Below are 7459 nucleotides of genomic sequence, written 5' to 3'. Positions count from 1 at the left end.
TCCTCGCCTGGCAAAGCAGTTGATTGACTTCTACTGCAGGTATGAAAAGCAGCAGTTCACACCTCAACCCAACTCCTCCACATCCCATTCCGACATAAATTCTTCCCATACACCAACAACCCCCTACCTTCAGACCCCCTGCCTACACTAAGGATCTCAGAGGAAGATATAAATAGGCTCTTTCAGTGCCTGAAGACAAGGAAGGCCTCAGGACTTGATTATATCTCCCCATCATGCCTGAGAGCCTGTGCCAACCAACTGGCACCCGTCTCGATTGAGATCTTCAACAAGTCACTGGAGCTGGATGAGGTTCCCTCCTGCTTCAGACCCTCCACCGTCATCCCACTACCCAAGAAACACAGGATTAAATGAGTACAGGCCTGTAGCCCTGATGTCTGTGGCCATGAAATCCTTTCAGTGACTGGTGTTGAAGCACCTGAAGGACATCACAGGCCCCCTGCTGGAACCCCTGCAGTTTGCCTACCGGGCAAACAGGTAGGCAGATGATGCAGTCAACTTGGGACTACACTTCCTCCTGCAACACCTCGACCACCCAGGGATGTACTCCAGGATCCTATTTGTGGACTTCAGCTCAGCTTTCTACACTATCAACCCAGACATCCCCCACCAGAAGCTCATCCAGCTCACATGCCTGCTTCCACCTGTCAGTGGATCACCTGCTTCCTGAAGGTGAGGCTGGGGAGCGTCTTCTCCCACAGAAGAACAATCAGCACTGGTGCCCCCCCAGGGTGAATTCTCTCCCAGCTCTTCTTCCCCTCTACACAAATGATTGCACCTCAGCAGACCCGTCTGAAACTCCTGAAGTTTGCAGATGACACCACTGTTATTGGACATATCAAGGATAGTGATGGGTCTGCACACAGACAGGAGGTGGATTGGCTGGTACACTGGTGTGGTCAGAACAACCTGGAACTTAACCCACTCAAGACTGTGGAGATGATAGTGGACTTTCAGAGAACACCACCCCCACACAATCCCTCACCATTCTCAACAACACTGTATCTACTGTGGACCACTTCCATTCCTAGGAACCACCATTTCACAAAACCTGAGATGTGTCCTCACACATAGACAATGTTCGGAAGAAGGCCCAACAGAGACAGTACTTCCTGAGGCAACTCAAGAAGAACAACCTTCCACAGGAGCTGCTGGTCATCTTCTACAAAGCCATAATTCAGTCCATCCTGTCTTCGTCCATCTCAGTGTGGTTTGGCTCATCCACAAAACAGGACAGGTCCGGACTGCAACGAATAATCAGGTCTGCAGAGAGAATCAGCAGGACTGCTTTTCCCTCTATCAAGGACTTATACAGGTCTAGGGTGAGGGCAACTAAAACCTCTGCAGACCCCACACAACCTTCACACAAACTGTTTAGGCTCTTACCTTCAGGTCGGCGCTACAGAGCGTTGCCTGCTAAAACCAGCTGCCACAGAGACAGTTTCTTCCCCCAGGCTGTTTCTCTGATGAACACTTAACAGTCAGTTTCAGAACAACACCATGCATACTTGAAATGATCTCATACTATATTCTATTGTATTATTTTTTTCTATTTCCATTATACACTCACCTGCCACTTTATTAGGTACACCTGTTCAACTGCTCGTTAACGCAAATTTCTAATCAGCCAATCACATGGCAGCAACTCAATGCATTTAGGCATGTAGACATGGTCAAGACGATCTGCTGCAGTTCAAACCGAGCATCAAAATGGGGAAGAAAGGTGATGTAAGTGACTATGAATGTGGCATGGTTGTTGGTGCCAGACAGGCTGGTCTGAGTATTTCAGAAACTGCTGATCTACTGGGATTTTCACGCACTACCATCTCTAGGATTTACAGAGAATGGTCCGAAAAAGAGAAAATATCCAGTGAGCGGCAGTTCTGTGGGCGCAAATGCCTTGTTGATGCCAGAAGTCAGAGGAGAATGGCCAGATGGGTTTGAGCTGATAGAATAGCAAAAGTAGCTCAAATAACCACTCGTTCCAAACAAGGCCTGCAGAAGAGCATCTCTGAACGCGCAACACGTCGAACCTTGAGGCGGATGGGCTACAGCAGCAGAAGACCAAACCGTGTGCCACTCCTGTCAGCTAACAACAGGAAACCGAAGCTACAATTCACACAGACTCACCAAAATGGGACAATAGAAGATTGGAAAGACGTTGCCTGGTCTGATGAGTCTCGATTTATGCTGTGACATTTGGATTGTACGGTCAGAATTCGGCATCAACAACATAAAAGCATGGATCCGTCCTGCCTTGTATAAACGGTTCAGGCTGGTGGTGGTGGTGTAATGGTGTGGGGGATATTTTCTTGGCACACTTTGGGTCCCTTAGTACCAACTGAGCATTGTGTCAATGCCACTCACTACCTGAGTATTGTTGCTGACCATGTCCATCCCTTTATGACCACAGTATGCCCATCTTCTGATAGTTACTTCCAGCAGGATAACGCGCCATGTCATAAAGCATGAATCATCTCAGACTGGTTTCTTGAACATGACAATGAGTTTATTGTTCTCAAATGGCCTCCACAGTCACCAGATCTCAATCCAATAGAGCACCTTTAGGATGTGGTGGAACGGGAGATTCGTATCATGGATGTGCAGCCGACAAATCTGCAGCATCTGTGTGATGCTATCATGTCTATATAGACCTAACTCTCTGAGGAATGTTTCCAGTACCTTGTTGAATCTATGCCATGAAGGATTAAGGCAGTTCTGAAGGCAAAAGGGGTCCAACCCGGTACTAGCAAGGTGTACCCAATAAAGCGGCCGGTGAGTGTATATACAGTATATATATAAAAAAAAAAAAATCTTCACTGAGAGTAAAGTGTACTGGGATCAAATTACTTGTTTGTCTGTACAAACTTGGCAATAAAGCTGATTCTCCTTCTGATTCTGATATCAATCAGACTGTGTTATTCGTCCTCAGTTGTTTCATATTCAGTAATTAAACTTGTCTTCTTCAAAAGATAAAATTTTGTCTACTGAAGCTTGCAGAAACCCTGTACTAATGGAGGAAGAGGAAAGGATCACATCATGTGCCAGTGCCTTCGAAAGCCATCTAAAGTGATGTGTGTGTGCTGGGATAACAAGGGGGGTCAGTATCAGGGGGTGAAGCATTTGGGGGATAAGCCATGGCTAATGACAAGGAAGTCAGAGGTGGCTTTGATCAGCATGGGTCGTTTTGGCACATTGAGGGAAAGCTGTATGCTATACCAAGAAGACCCCTAATCTTCTTAAGGATATGCTTAACATTCCTCTTCTTCTAGGAACCAAACAGAACACTCCATCTTTGTCTTTCCTCTTTGTGGGTGCAATTCAAAACATTCTGCGGGCCTGCATCTCATTTCTCTATTGGTTTTCAAGGAAAACCGGAGAGAATATGAGGTAAACAGAGCTGTGGTTTGGTTAGTTGGCCGCTCAGTTGAACGAGGGGCCCTTTCTTGGTCACAGTGTGTTTTTGGTTTCCTTCCAGAGCCTGAGCAGGACTTTTGGTGGGTTTTGGGAAGATTTCCGTGTCGATCAAAGGAATACCATAGCTGAATCTAAGCTTCAAGAGAACATTTTTATTTTGTTTTATGTTCAAGTTGCTTATTCTTCAGTTAATTGTTACTGCAGGAAGTTTCAACTGTTCAATTTATTTTGCAAATGTATTGATATCTACTGACCTTTTTCACATTTTGACACACTACAACCACAAACAGTAGATTATTTTATTGGGCTTTTATGTGATAAGCTTAAGATTGTTGTCCTGCTGGAACGTCTAATGCATGGTTCACAAGGCAAGATTTAAAATTATCGGTTGATTTTCCAAACCTGAGAGACTCCACATATGAACATAAAAATTCATAGATATCACAGCTTTGGTCCTACAGTGTGTTACCACATGGTAAGCACAACACTCCACAGGAACAGATTTCACTTGTGAACATTCAGATGTTGGAGGGGAAATCTTGCAAACCCTCTCGAGATCAAGCGTGAGTTCAGATTAAATTAACATGGCCGATGAGGAAGAAGCAATGGCGATAGTTTGTGGACTAAATTTAACATTGCATTGAGAAAAAACATTGCAAAAAGAAAAAGCATTGGTTAAAGGAGGGAGACAGCAAGAGCAGGGGCTCTATGTGCTACACTATGATATGGAGGTGAGTTGTGTGTCTTTACACTCTGTGTTTAGATTGTTCTGCGTTTCATTGAGCTTTCCCACATTTTGGATTTCCCTCCATGTTTCCATCACCTTGCTTTCTGACTGGCTACACGTCACATTGAACAGGCTGCATGCTCATTTATCATTAAGGAACACCGCACACACTAGGATATCGGGCCAAGACAATCCAACATATTGAATATCCCTGATTTGAGGTAGGAGCGGTCCCAACATCCTTCCAAGCAGACTAGATCTCTCTCAACACACCACTCACAGCAGGAACATCTCGTAAGATTATCTTAAGAGCCATCACGATAATCTGGGAGTCCCTAAGATTGTCAGAAGGGGAAGATCGGGTCAAAGGTCTGCATAATTATCTTGCCATGTGAACCAGGCATCACTGATTTTCTTCCAGGATTGCCCTTCATTTAGCTTCATCCATCTTCCCATAAGCTCTGACCTGCTTCCTTGTCAGAAAAAAGCGTCCCCACAGCATGCTGCTGCCATCATTGTATTTCACAGTGGAGATGGTGTGCCCAGAGTAATGATCAGAGTTAGGTTTCTGCCACACACTGCGTTTTGCAAAAGGCCAGAACATTTAATTTAGACCTCATCTGACCAGAGCAACTTTGCCTGCTGTCCCCTACATGGCTAGTGGCAAATCCTCTGAAACTCTTCCAGAGAAGAGTGCTTCTTAGTTGCTTCTCTGTTTAATGCTCTCCTTGCCTGGCCTTTCAGTTTAGGTAGATGTGCAGATCTTGGTAGATTTGCTGTCATGCCATCCTCTTGACGTATTGTTTCATAACCTAACAATGCAATGAATGTCTGAAAATTATATGTTAAGTGGTGTGACAGCTATTGTAAGGCAACGTATCTGTTGATGCAATATTTGTAATAAGACTGATGTGGATGAAAAAGGATATAAAGCATATTTCATTGTGGCATTTAGTGTGAGCACAGCCCTGGAAATTACAGCAACCGCACCAACCTGCTGCCTGCCTGCGTACCAGTCAAGGAGAAAAAGCACAAAAAGCAACAAAAACGATGGAAAATATGGGAAAGTCCTTTCCTCTGCTGGCTGAGCTGGCACTGTGACTCACCAAACAACTAAAACAGTTCAGTTAAGTTCACAGCAGGACATGTTTTCTATCAGAACTTTCCATTTGTTTTCATGCTTTTCCTCAAAAAAACTTTCTCTCACAGCAGCCATCATAAAGTTTGTGCAGAAAACCCTTGTGTAATGAGAAAGACAGATCAGAAAGGCCTTTTAGTAAGTCAAACCTCTGAGCTAAGGGTATGTGATGGATGTTGAAAACTCTTCTGCCCTGCTTACCATTAGGCCAGCTGAGCTTTAGTAAGGCGCAAACCTGTGTGTCTGCAGGGTCTTAGGTCTGCCCTTAGTCCCCATCTTGCAGCCAAAGCCGACACCCCTCCAGGGCATCAGGAGACAGGAATGCGCTTCAACCCTCCACCCTCCTCTTCTCTTTCCCTCCAGAGGGGCAGGGATGGAGGCCCCTATATGGAAAGTAACCAAGACCTGAGGCTTCAAATCTCTGCGTTTTATCCCTCGCTTTACCTTCTCACCCTTTTTTACTCTTTTTCTTTTTTTTTCCACTTCATTTCAGTGGAATACACAGTGCTGTGCTGCCTTCTGCAAGCTTGGCTGGGCCCCTGATAAAGGCTGTGCTCGGCTGCTGTGAGGGCATGAGAGCACAAACATTACGCCACTGAGTAAACGAACCCAGGGGCCCACTGCTGAGCGCTTTTGTTATTGCGGCTAAGATGCACCCAGGTCAGAGCAGATATGGAATGCAGCTCATATGGCTGCCTTATCACTAAATCCAGTCCAGAGCCCAGTGTTGGTGACTATTCTTGGAGTTGATGGCATTTTAACTCTATAGTTGTTTTCTTTACTTTTTTTCTTTTCAGTATTATCTGCTGTTTTTGGCCATTTGATATAAAGCTATAACAGAGAAATAGATTTTGAACGGGTCAATATTTTTCTCAGTAAATGTATCTCTGAAGGGGATATCGACATAAACTTCACACCAGATGTTGGCAACAACCCGAGTAATTGATGCATACAAAGAAATCAAGCCATTAGTCCATAAAATAAGTTATGTGAAAAGACACAGGGAATGCGTAATGAACAAGGGTGGGGGGATGACAGCTTCATGATGTCTAATGTATGGAGAAACTAATCACAAGCATTACTCATTTATGAGTTTGACCTATTTTTACAAATTGTTTTCTAACTATGGGGCTGCACAGTGGCACAGTTGGTAGCACTGTTGCCTTGCAGCAAGAAGGTCTAGGGTTCAACTCCCAGCCAGGGGTCTCTGGATGGAGTTTGCATGTTCTCTCTGTGCATGCGTGGGTTCTCACCAGGTACTCCAGCTTCCTCCCCCAGTCCAAAAACTTGATTGTTAGGTTAATTGGTCTCTCTGAATTGCCCTTAGGTATGAATGAGTGTGTGCTTGGTTGTTTGTCCTGTATGTCTCTGTGTTGTCTTGTGATGGATTGGCAACCTGCCCATAGACTGCTGGAGATAGGCACCAGCTCACTTGTGACCCACTATGGAATAAGCAGTATAGAAGATGAATGAATGTTTTCAAATCTTGAAGGTTCTGGGAGGCTTTTATATGCATTCTGATTGTGACTTCTTTTCATAGATTTTTAATTAGATTTAAACATACTTGAACTTTTTCTTCAGCAGTGGAGTCTTGTGCACCGAGTGTGCACAGGTGCTGTGGAGTTTAAATGCATTGCTTATTGTAATAATGGAAAATCAGTACATGCTAATTCCAGGTCTTTCTGTAGCTCTTCGGAAGGTCCGCTTGGCTTGTGGACAACTCTTCTGATTATTGTTTTGACTCCTCTGTCAGAAATCATGCCAGGAACAGCTGGTTGTGTCTGGTTTAGGGTAGATTATTTTCTTTTGACTACTGTGTTATAGTTATTGTTTATAAATACGTCTGTAACCAATGCCAGCAGTAAACCTTGAAACAGGGGCAACGACTCCAGTCCTCGAGAGCCATTGCCCTGCATCTTTTTGATACATTCTTGGTTCAGGTGTGTTGGACCAGGGATGTATCTAACAGTTGCCTGAGACACTGCAGATGGAACCCCTGCTCTGTAACAATGAGATTGCAACGATCTTGAGAGAGCTTTTTGCTTTTACCCATCAATACATGCTTCTTATGTCATACATTGGTGATGAGAAACTTTTTTACAGGACATCAATTAGGACTTAATATTCTTGAATTAATTTTCACTGGTAGAGCGCAGGTT

This window comes from Girardinichthys multiradiatus, chromosome 22, assembly GCF_021462225.1.
Source record: "Girardinichthys multiradiatus isolate DD_20200921_A chromosome 22, DD_fGirMul_XY1, whole genome shotgun sequence".
In the NCBI taxonomy this organism is placed as follows: Eukaryota; Metazoa; Chordata; class Actinopteri; order Cyprinodontiformes; family Goodeidae; genus Girardinichthys; species Girardinichthys multiradiatus.
This window is presented reverse-complemented; position numbering follows the sequence as displayed.